The 12,722-nt window shown below is 42.8% G+C and overlaps 1 pseudogene; it reads right to left on the bottom strand.

Annotated features, from left to right (window-relative positions):
* Positions 1-2,202: 2,202 nt before the first annotated feature.
* LOC136467839 (E3 ubiquitin-protein ligase COP1-like) lies at positions 2,203-8,709 on the bottom strand (annotated as a pseudogene).
* Positions 8,710-12,722: the final 4,013 nt, after the last annotated feature.

The following is a 12,722-nucleotide window of genomic DNA, read 5'->3' as shown; positions in this document are numbered from 1 at the left end:
TGGCACGATGGCCCTACTAGCCATACGCTATTACAATGATCATAAAACGGTAAAGGATAAGACTACGTCTTCTTCTGTGGTCGACGCCTTCTTCAGAAACGTCATCGCTCGTGGGCCGTAACACTAACCTAGCGCCAGTGCGGCCAAGCTATGGCCATGCGAGCCCAGTTAACCACATGGAAGTTTACAGCGCATGCATGGATGACTCTGATCGAGGTAAGAGAGGTGGAAGCGCCGTGGAGTCGACTAGCCGACACCCAACATGTGACCTCTTTCCCCGTGCGCGGCCGTATAAACGTAAGGCGCTCGCGTCGGCACGTCCCGCGCCGTGTCCGCGGCCCCGTCGCCACTCGCCCGCCCACCGCATCGGCGGCATGTGCAGGGCGGGTGGGCAGGCGCGGTCGACCGGGCGTGCAGTGCATCTGTGTGCGTGCACGGGTGACGGACTGACGGGTCGGGTAGCGGCGTAGCGCCCTGCATCTGCATGCGACGTTCGCTGGATCCCTGCGGAAACCGTTGGGTGCTCGAAGGGCCAACGAGCCTCTTGCTCGCCGGACGGCCTGCGACTCGGCAGCCCGAACAAAAGCTGCGACGCGGCAGCCGGCGTATTCACTGTCCCCCCGTGCGGCAGTGCAGCTGGTGAATTGGTGATTGAGATGCTTCAGTCGGACTTGTGGGTGCAGGTCCGAGCTGCAAAACAATCACAGGAAGTGGTTGGCACTTTTTAGATTTCCTCCTGTGGATACCCGCTGACGGCTGACCGTACTATTTTGTTTTCATAAACAAAAGAACACTCTTTTGGCCAAATAAGAAAAAGAACACGACCCTAGTCCCCAGTTTACTTACTGAAGCTGTCCTGGTGTCTAGTAGTATAGAAGAAAGAACCGTGGCATGCAAAGGGAGCACGGGTGCAGTAATCAGAGATGCAGCGGGGGGATTTGTTGATAGCTACATCCCGCATGTGGTGGATGCGGCCATGGCGGAAGCGTTTGCCCTGAGGGATGGCCTCTTGCTAGCTCAGCAGATCGGTTGCAACCGAGTGGAAATGGAGGCTGATTGTTTGGAAGTTATTACCACGATGAATGAAGGAGGCTTCTCAGCCACGGCGGCAGCTCCTATCTACGATGAATGTTGCCAGCACTGGATGGATTTCGCTGCTATATCTATTAGTCATTGCAATAGAGAATGCAATTTAGTAGCTCATGAATTAGCAAGGCAAGCTTTGTTAGCAAATAATTCTTTTGTATGGGTGGATGATCCCCCTAATACTATTCTTCAATTACTTGTAAACGATGTAACCATCTTATCCAATCAATAAAGCTTTTTGCCTGATTCAAAAAAAAAAAAAAAAAAACCGTGGCATGCAACCTTGCCATACTCCGTCTGCACACAGGCAGGGAATTGCAAATACCGTACTATCATCAGACTTGGAAACTGCTGCCCCACAACTTGGAACCGTGGTATTTGCTTCCAGAATTATGTTCTGTATATTTTTAACAACCAGGCGCTCTTACAAAGTGGAAGCAACAAACCAGAATGTTTTTAAAAGAAAATCTTGAAAATTACCCCCCCCCCCCTCAAAAAAAAAAAAAAACAGAAGAAACTTTAAACATGCCTGGAAAAGAAACAAATGCTGATTGCGGCATCAGTTTGATCATTTATATCAGGTAGATGTATTATCAACCGCCATAACCACATAAGGCCCTGTTTGGTTCTTTAGCTCTTCCTAAAATTCCTGTCAGATCGAATATTTAGATACTAATAAGAAGCATTAAATATAGATTAATTACAAAACCAATTACATAGACGGAGACTAATTTGCGAGACGAATCTATTAAGCCTAATTAGTCCACAATTTGACAATATGATGCTATAGTAAACATGTGCTAATGATGAATTAATTAGGCTTAATAGATTTAGTCTCAGTGAATTAGCTTCCATCTATGTAATTAGTTTTATAATTAGTTCATGTTTAGTCCTCCTAATTAGCATCCTGAATATTCGATGTGACATGAATTTTAGGAGCGACTAAAGAACCAAACACTCCCTGAGTTTCTAGGTTCAAACAAAACAACACACCAGAATGTTTAAAAAAGGAAAATCTTGAAAATTACCCCCCCCACCCCCCCCCCCCCCCCCCCCCCCCCCCGAACCACACACACACACACACAAAACTGAAGAAACTTTAAACAGCCTGAAAAATAAACAAATGCTGATTGCGGCATCAGTTTGATCATTCATATCAGGTACATGTATTATCAACCGGCATAACCACACATAAGTTTCTGGGTTCAAACACAACCTCTGTACAAAGGGGCTGGAGTTTTACTAATGTGTATTTCTCGTGTTACACTTGTAATCAATAACTTCGCTGCTTTACACCTATACAACATAAACATGATTATGCACATTCTGATACCTCAAAACCCTACGTCAGCTGACCATCTGCAAAACTTCATGCCCGAACCGGAGATCAATAATGCCTCCGTTCCCACTTTTGGGGGAATATAATGGCACGAAAGGAAACAACTGGACAGTAAGATATACAAGCTGGCTGTAAATCTCTTGAACACCCTCCATAACATCAAGGAGCAAGTACAAGAACTTTTATGGTTCCCTGACTGTTAGCAGCTAACATGGTAGGGCTATCACTCTTCCAGCAGACAGCACTAATGAAATAAGAACCAGGATCATCATCGGCATCATCCAGGTCAGAGGATACAAATCTATGGCTTGCTGCTGGTTTTGAGATAGCCTGCAATCAGTGCGGAGTTAGGAACCCATCTCATTGATTAAGCTGAATCACACATCATAACAATGCATGCTGCATGGGAACAAGACCAGGCCCGAAGCCTTGCGATTACCTTGTGATAAACAAAAACCTCATTTGTTTCACTTCCACAAGCAATATACTCATTGTTCGCAGACAACCCAACGAAGTTCTTTTCATTTTTGTGCCCTCTGAACGTCCGTACCTGAAAAAAGACAATGTTGTTATAACAAAATGGTCATCCAAATTTTATGTTTATTGCTGCACTATTTCAAACTGGGCATGTAATGTTGAACCAAATCATATAATTCACTGCCAGTTGCACTATAAAAAAAATGGTGCAGTATGAAAGAGAATTCTATGTGAAGTGCTGAAGTTCATATTCGTCAAAATTGTTTATCAATATTTATTGAAGGAAGAAGTCCTATGTACTGCAGTGGACAGCTTATTCTGGAGAAAAAACAGGAACATAACAGAAATAAAAGCACTTTTATCTGCATAGTTTGGAGTACTTTCTAAACGAAAATAGCTCCACAGTTTCCTATGCTACAGAAGCTCAAGAGGCAAGAATATCAAATAAAAAAAATTATCTCAGAAAGAGCATACCGGACAATTATCCTTGACATCCCATAAGCGTAATGTGCTATCTGTTGATGCAGATGCAAGCTCATTGTTAGATAAGAATTTCACATATGATACTGCTTTCTTGTGCCCACCGAAAATATGGACAGGCGCACTTGGATTACGTAAGTCAAAGTAATGAATATGGTGATCAACAGATCCAACCTGAAATATTGTAGTATCTGATAAGTAAACAAAATAACATTTTTATTGGAAAAAGCAAACAAATTAACTATTCAATATAAGCTAAGAAATGAAGCAACATACAGCAACGTAGAAGTTTGATCCAGGATTATATTTAACCGAGCAAATATTTGCTTTCATATCAATATTGATCACGCTTGCTTCTTGTTTTGTGCACCACACTTTCACCTGGCATACACAGCACTAGGTTCCATTAGTATCGGACAAGCATTGCATAGAACAAAAACTTGCAAGCCACTATTCTAGTGGGTTCCACCTATGCATCGATGAGACTGAATAGCACATTCGCACTAAGAGGGGACAATGTGGAGGGGGTGGGGGAGAATTTAATATTCACTGTGACGGTGTGACCATCTGAAACTACTATCATTTCTGCAGTGAGTTGTCTGATAAAAGTGAAAGATCCACCCACCCAGGTCGTAATGTAACAAGTGATTTTGGTACTTGACATTTGAGAAAAAATCACCAAGCTTTTCTTTCTTACTTTGGGAAAGAGCGAACAGGAATTGAACTATATTAATTTCCAAATACGTTCACACACAAAAAAAAAATCCAAATACCTTGCAATCGTCACTCCCAGATACTAGCATTGAAGGGTCTGTACGAGAAAAATCAACACTCCATGCCCTCTTCTCATGCTCTTCATATTCCATCACACTCTAGCATGGCACAATACAGAGAGACCATATACCTCAGTTTGAATTATAATACAGTCGTTGCAGAATGAACTGTAGAATAGAGTGGATACCTGACTGGTCTGGACATCCCACACAGTTACTATACCCTCATAGTCACTGCTTGCAATAACATTTTTTGAGTACTTGTTAAAGCTTAGGCAGCTAAGTTTAGATCTGGTAGCCATTTCAACAACCGGGCAATGCACATCTGATGGTTCATTAACAACCTAAGTAATGATGCAAATCAACCTTAAGTAATCTCAATTACAATGAACTATGGAATGGACATGCCCTGACAAAGCAAACTTACAGTAGAAAATTCGAAGACTTTAATACGTTTCGAGACTCCAGCAGTAGCAAATAGTTCATCATCACGATCAAATTCAATACTGCAATATAACAAAAATATCAAATGTCCATCCCTATTTGCTGTAAAATAAAGGTGAAGTAGTTGATTGGCAAGCACATAGAACTAGAAATAAATGTGCTGAATCATGCATCCTCAAACTAGATACGCAAAAAGGAACTATGCTGTACTATTACCATCTTCAGCACAATAATTTAATAATAAAGCACTTAAAATGAAATCAATATATGAAGTACAAGTCTTCCTGCTCTCCAGCCTGCATAAATCTCTCCCACTGCCCCAATGTGCTCCACTTTGATGAAACCCTACTTTCACATGTATTGTATAATAAAATTTGATGTTCAAACCTAAAGGCTGCTTCCATGTTTTGCTTTAATGGAGCTGATTTTCCCACATTAACCAGAGTAATAATGCAAAGATTTAACTTCTTATTTTGGTAGGTAGGCCCAGATTATAAGGTGAGCGAATAATAAACTTTTATGGCCCTTGATTTTGGTACCTCCAAAATTATAATTGGTGGTAACTCTTGGAGGACCATAAAAAGGTTCATTAATGATTTATATTTTATAGTGCAGGCATAGATATTTAAATTCTGATGACCAAAACTCAAATTTATCTATCCATGCAACTGCACTGGTTCTGCTGCTAGTTATATTTTAAAGCACAGATAAGAAACTGCTTACATTGGACTACAAACTACACACCTGGATACAATGTTGGCAGAGTGAAACAAGTCTCCATGTCTTAGTTCCGCAATGACACGCAGACGACTGAAGTAAACATGACAACAAACAAGATGAGCCCAGTGAGAATGGAACAAAGACAACAAAGTATATTGTCTCATCACAGGAGATAACCACACCTGTATCGAGTGAACGTTGTTAGCACAGACTGGAAATCCTGAAGACCTCCATGATAGCCTTCTCTATTCATTGCAACAATATCTCTTTCTTCTTGCCTGCGTGCCTGTGCTCCGGTGCGACGTCTTTGCAGGTAGTATTCTTGAAGCTCATTGAACTGCAATGTTCCTCATAGAATTAGATAAAAAAATGATATAAGATTAGTGCCGTTTTATCTAAAACTAAAGTTAAGTAAATGGCCATGTGTGTACTGTATACTTTTCAAAACATATATGCAACACATAAGAGGCCTACTTTTTAGGTGTAATGTGGGGGGGACACTGCGCCTTAAGGAATGTAGTAATGCATGGAGTGAGAAACTGACCTGTGCTTGAACTCGCCTCTTCCTAGCAATGACATTACCCGATTGTATAGGGGGATTAGGAGGGTCAGAAGAAGTTAGAGCATCTCTCCTTTGAAATCCTTGATGGCTTACTTGAGCTTTCAAATCAAGCTTCTTATTCTGTAAACTTCCTGGACATGATGCGCTAAGTGGTGTCCGAGAGTTGGGAGGAAAGCGACAGCTAGCTTTGTCTATAGGAGAGGGCCACATTTTTTGTGCAGTAGGCTCATCTAAAAGCATGCGCAGCTTCATGGAGTACCTTTCTTTTGTGCGATATAATTCTTTCCTATGTCTCTCCACAGCACTTATATCCTCTTTGATGTACTGTAGATCAGTTTGAATCTATTGAGAAGATGTGAATATGATTAACAACAATAGACTTCAGAATAAGAAAAAAAGAGAGCGACAGAAATGCAATAAGTAAAACTTTTATTTCATTTGATTAGCAAGATCGACGAAGGTCGCTTAACATTAAAATGTTAGCATTGTGTGAAGGAATCGGAAATTCAGAACCATAAAAATACATAGGACAAACCTCATTCAACTCTTCCAGCTTTTGCTTTCTAAGGCAGTGCAAGAAGACTAACAATATTTGCATATTCGTCTCCGATTCTTGTTGTTCCATTTGCCGCTTCTTCTCAGCAATCAAAGTCATAAGGCTATCTAATTCTTTAATCCCCATTTCATTTCCCTATCTCAAGAATAAATGATAAATCATCAGTAGCTTGTTAATGGGATCACAAATTACAACAGCTATGACAGGAAATATGAAGTCATACAACTAACAGGCAGCAAGTAAACACAGATATCAAGAGCACCTAACTGAAACACCAAGATTTACACGTTACGATCTTGCGATTATATTACTACTAGATTCACATATGCAAAGATGCCGTCTGAGGCAACCATATAATGCATGGTTTATCATGTGAATAGTGAATCATAAGAGGACAGAACATAGACAGCAGCTGCAATCCTAAGGGGAACAGAGCCATGTATTCCAAAATAAGTAGTCTAAAAACTTCTACTTGAAACATCATCTTTTTAGCCTCAGAAAAGTATTACCATGGGAAACTTGCAGTGAAACAATTTGACTTTTGACTAACACCTTTACGAATATTTAGATTAGTTGCATGAAAATTATGTTAATAAAGTAATAAACTCCCAAGATGTTTCCATTATATTGAAGTTTTGATTCATAGAAACACTTATGAGGTAAGTACTTAAGTTCTATACTCTTTACAGAACGGCAATGTCTACTTAGATACGAATTTAGTCACTACACAAAAGTGGATGCAAGGGAAAAGATTGGTGCAGAGACTTAAAATGCGCTTGGCTAAGTGGTGAATGCAGGAGTGAAGTTTGTTTATCATTGAAAATAGTAGCAACTAGCAAAGTAACACAGTGTAATAACTGACCTGTTGCAATGCGCATCGAAATTGATCGATCGGTGATGCTGTTTTTGCGATTTGTCGGGCAGATATTTTCTTCAGAACCTATATATACAGGACATGGATGCAATGTAAGAAATTTAGCAAGTCATATCTGCAATCAGTTCTAAATAAACAATAGACAAGAACCTATGTTTGTTCCAGTAAGGGCCTGAGTATAGTAATGCTAAAAGTCAATGGCATAAGTGCATACCATACTAACATAGCTTCATGAACACATAGCAGTGAACGGCATAGTAATTACGTACTACCTAACAGATATGGAGCACTAGAAGTTGTGGAAGTAATTCTGAAAGGTCTGTCACTAACAACATACTGAAATGTATGATGAAATCAACTGGTCAAAGGACACTGAGAAACATGTACTAGAGAACTTACCCCAAACTTCTAATACTGCAGCGTAAATAAGGGGTAATCCGAGAAATTGACAAGCCAAATGACAGCGCCATCCGATACAAACCACATCGAGATCAGAGTAAAGTGGCAGTGCAAGTGTTGTCCCATCGAATGGAATTTCATTTCGAAAACCTAGAATCGGGAATTGCATGCAACACCTACTGTTTTTGCCTCACCAGCACCACAACCACACTGGGTCTCGAAACTCTAGAATTCGGAATTGCATGCAACAACTACTATTTTTGCCACACCACGATCACACCGAGCGACACATAAATGCCATTCAGCAAATGCCAGCTTGCAGTTTGTAGCACATGACATGAACTCTAGAAAAGAGTAGCTGAGGGCTGAGGCAAGTAGAACAGGCAGCCAACCTTGTCAAGGAGAAAGTTGGGGTAGAGCTGGGCCTTGGTAAGGTAGTGCCCGCAGCAGGGGCAGTCGCTCTTGTTACTGAGATGCGTGACGATGCACATGTAGCAGAAGCTGTGGCCGCAGGCGGTGAGGAAGGCGTCCTTGATGAGGGCCATGCAGATCGGGCAGAGGAGGTCCCTATCGGCGGGGCCCTCCGCCGCCGCCAGCCGGCCCCTGCGGCGACGCCGACGCCGCGCGCGTCCCCGCCTCCTCCGGCAGCGCCAGCGCCGCCGTGGTCGCCGCGGCTGCCGCGGAGGTGTCACCGGACGGCGCGGGCTCCGGCTTGGGCACGGACGGCACGAGCGCGCCGGCCACCGAGGAGTCGGCCATGGCGCAGGCGGTGGTGGAGGCGGAGGCGGTGGCGTCCGGGTGCGAATAATTGCATACGGGTGTGGGGCGCGTGGTGGCGGTGGCGGCGGCGGCGGTGGGACCGTGGGATGTGTGATGCATGCGGGAGGGAATTGGGTTCTGTGGGTGTGGGAGGGGAAGGGTGTATGGGTGGGAGGAGACCACGTCGGGGAAGTCGACTGGACCGGCTGCTGCCCGCGCCCGCATCGCGCTAGTTTGGTGTCGTGCCGCCGCTGCACGCCAGACACGCTGCGCGCACCAACCGACGATGGGGGAGCCTGTGAAATCGCTCTGCAAATTGTCTGTACGCCTGCAAAGGGGCCGGATCGGAGCGAACCTTTTCTCGACACTTCGAACCTCATGCACGGAAACGGAATAGAGTTTGCAAGAGAGCGAATTGTACGCATAGTGCAGCTTCTGACGTTAGCTTCCTATCTGACGAGACCGTTCAGCGTCAATTAGCTTCTGTTGTTGATGAAGAAGCAAAACAATTACGCCGTTTCTAACTAATTTGAACATGAAATTAATTACTCAATTTAATTTGGAACATTGGTTCAAGCTTCCTCGAAAGAAAATGCATGATGGTACTACTAATCCAACATAGGCAGAAGAAATAAAGGAGCCATACGTATGGTTCATTCAAAGACCACAGAACCACGACCATTGGTTCAGTTCGAAGCTAGTGTAAATCTGCTAGTACTGAACAGAACAACACCATATACAAAATTTGCTCTGAACCATGAGATCAATCTAGGAGACTACGAGAGGATCGTGTAAATCTACTACTGAACAGGTCATCATCGGCGGCGGCTGCATCCTTTCCGTCAGACTCCATGCAAGGGTGAGATGCTTCGTCAGGATTCAGGTGAGATACTTCGTCACCTTGTCAATAACCTTAGCCGGCACAATCTCAATAGCTCGATCTGTCGGTCGACGAGGCAGTATCAGCAGGGGAGAAATCGGATGCTCGCTATATAACGCGGATGTCTGACGAAAAGCTAGATCATTTGGCCCAAACTTTTGGACGTGCAAAAGGCTCATTCCCATTCACATATCTCATTGTCATTCACATATCTGGGGCTAACCTCTTGGTCTAACGAGACCAAGAGTTGAAGAATTTCTATCTCTGGTTAACCGTTGTGAGAGACACCTAGTCAGTGTCTCAACTTTTCTCTCCCAAGCAGGCAGCCTGCAACTAACAAATGTTGTCTTTTCATCGCTCCCAACTTTCTTTACGAGCACCTTCATCCTGCCAGCCTCTATGGTTAAACTTAGACAAGTTTAGGAAACATTGTCTTTATAGAGGCTCAGACATCAACTGAAAAAATGGTTTCTTTGCGAATGAGGGAGGTCTAGGAGTTATCAACTTGAAAAAACATAATGAAGCACTGATGATGAAGAACATTCACAAATTCCTAAACAAGCAAGACATCCCGTGGGTTACCTTGGTTTGGGAAAAACTATATCCCAATGGCAAGCTGCCAAACCACACGATGAAGGGATCATTTTGGTCGCCTGAAAATTTGAAAATTCTGCCCTCCTATAAGGAACTCTCTTAAGGTGAAAAACAGAAATGGACACTCCTGTCTTCTATGGTCAGATTGCTGGTGTGATGAAATTCTCTTGAATAAGCTCTCAGAACTCTACTCCTTCGCCAAGAATAAAGCTATCTTGGTTAACAAAGCTTCAACTCAACTACAATTATCTCATTTTTTCCAGCTGCCAACTGTCAGAAATAGCTTTTGCCCAAATGCAGTCCTGCAGTTAATTTTTGAAGGGACAAACTTCACCGATACAAATGATGCTTGGAGCACTATTGGGAGCTCAGATATTTTGTCCTCCGCCAATATTTACAAGAAGCTAATTGGGAGCCACCAAGTTCACGATGCCTTCAAGTGGACTTGGAAGTCCTTCTGCCAACCTAGGCACAAAGTCTTTTCCTGGTTGCTTATCAAAGATAGGCTCCGCACAAAAAATATTCTAAGAAGAAACATGGTTCTTGACTCTTTTGATTGTGTTCTTTGCCAGCAAACAGTAGAGGAAACTGCTGAGCACCTATTTCTTGGATGTCCCTTTGCCACCTCTTGTTGGAGCTTCATGAATCTGCACATTCCAAGCGAGGGTAGTTTCCCTGAAGTTGTTGAATTTGAAGGCTCAACTACACCAAAGCTTCTTCATGAACATAATAATCCTCATGTGCTGGACTATTCGGACTGCTAGAAATGATCTAATCTTCAAAGGGATTCAGCCAAACCTCCATAACACCAGGGCTTTTCTTTTGCAAAGGAGCTCTCATTGTTATCAATAAGAGCCAATTCAAGATCATCCCAGATTTTTAACTTATGGATCTGGAGTTTGTTGTAACCTTTACTCTTAAGTTTACTTTTTCCGTCTCTTTTTTGTTTCTTGAATCACCAAGAACTTTGCTGCCCTGGGGCGTCTTTATTTTTCAATTCACTGTAGGAGCCAGGGCTCCTCCAGATTCATAATTAAAAAAAAAAATCCTGCAGTCACTAGTTCATTAGAGGGTGCCAGTGACCTTGTCAAACCTGTGGTAACTACCATTTTGCAAGCATTTACATCTTTATAGCTAATCAACATGCCTGATGGTACAAGGGTCCATAATTTCTCGACAGCTTAAGTGAAAGATTCCACTACCACTAGGACTAACAGATCAACAACTTCTCAAAGTAACCACAGAGGAAAAGAACATATAGAGCTCCTCGCCCGGATATGAAGTAGCAATGAAGCCCTCTTGCTGAGAAATTCAGTCATATGCACCGCCATCGGGGGTCTGGGTGTAGGCTGGGTGCCATGGACTCGCCCCACTCCTCTTCTTCCCATCATGACTGTCAGGATTCAGGGCTCAGCAGCCCAACCAACTTCGGTGCCCCCTCCAAGCAAGAGGGGCAAATCAACATCCAAATCTAATAGTAGGGTTATAAAATGGTATCAACACAATCTGGAGAACACACTACAAATGAAACATTTGGATCCAGTTACTGATCTCTATAAATCGTCAGTCCCACTAACATGCCCAGAGAACTGAATCGAATCTCCAGGAGCAGGGGAACACAATACTACAAGACTGATATGAGCAAGCTGAAGAAATGGAAGAGCAGAAGAGGAACAGAGGGAAGAGATAAGAGAGGGATCCAGAAACCACTCGTCCACTGAGACAGCGAGACATGAAGGAAACCGAGCTTATGATTATTCAGATTCCCCCTCTTGATAACACCTGAGCTGCTCCCTGAAAATGTACACCAAAGCGTGCACAATAGAGCCTGTGGCCCAGTGCAACAAGATGTTTCAGCCTACATGCATCAAACTCAGCACATATCACGTAACCGATCAAATGTATTTGTTTACATCAAAATCTAGGAAGAACAATCGTAGGAACTCGAAAGTTTCTAAGATCGTGTCATCGAAAAATTTATTGCATAAAGGTCGGTATCAGCTGATTCGAATGCAGTACTGGAATCGGCTCTCTTCATATAATGCTAGCAGATAACGATAAAAGCTACGGTTGGCGTCAAGAAAAACATGATGGACTCTAAAAAAAATGAAAAAGATTAGAGTCCAAGTTATCTTAAATTAGAAATATTTTCTCTTATATCAAAGATTGTAATGAGTTATGTTTAAGTAGGATTCATGCGTAGCTTCCGAGTATAAATATTGGACCCCGGCTATTGTATAGGGCACACAATCAATCAAATACAAGTTACTTATTTTTGGGCTCCGGCCACCCCTTAGGAGTAGGAGTAGAGTAGATCTCGGCGAGTTCTTCAGCGAGCAGGGCTGCATCGGTCCGGCCGACCTTTAGCTTGTCTGTAAGTACCGTCATGGCTTATACTTCTATTCATACAGCTGCATCGATCCGGTCGACCTCCACTGCGACTCTAGTATAAGCTAGTTATCAACTCTTGTCTAGTTCAAGTATGGCTGCATCGATCCGGTCGACCTCCACTGCTCGAATTAGATTAAGGTCAAGTTATCGGCTCTACCTAAGAGTGACAATCTTTGGTAGATTCATTAAGTTACCGATCTTACTGATGTTTTTCATTGTCATTTGTTTGCGGCAACATCAATCTGCCCGGTCAAGATCGATTTAGATCGGCCTCATATCCTTTAGGTCCGTTGTTCGTTTTGTTACAACACGATATTGTTTACCTTGAGCGACGGTTTATGTTTCATCGGCTGTTTTTACTTCGATCTTGATCGCGCATATTACGTGG

This window comes from Miscanthus floridulus, chromosome 7 (genome assembly GCF_019320115.1).
Source record: "Miscanthus floridulus cultivar M001 chromosome 7, ASM1932011v1, whole genome shotgun sequence".
In the NCBI taxonomy this organism is placed as follows: Eukaryota; Viridiplantae; Streptophyta; class Magnoliopsida; order Poales; family Poaceae; genus Miscanthus; species Miscanthus floridulus.
Note: the sequence above shows the minus strand (reverse complement) of the source record. Positions and strands in the feature narration are given on the sequence as shown.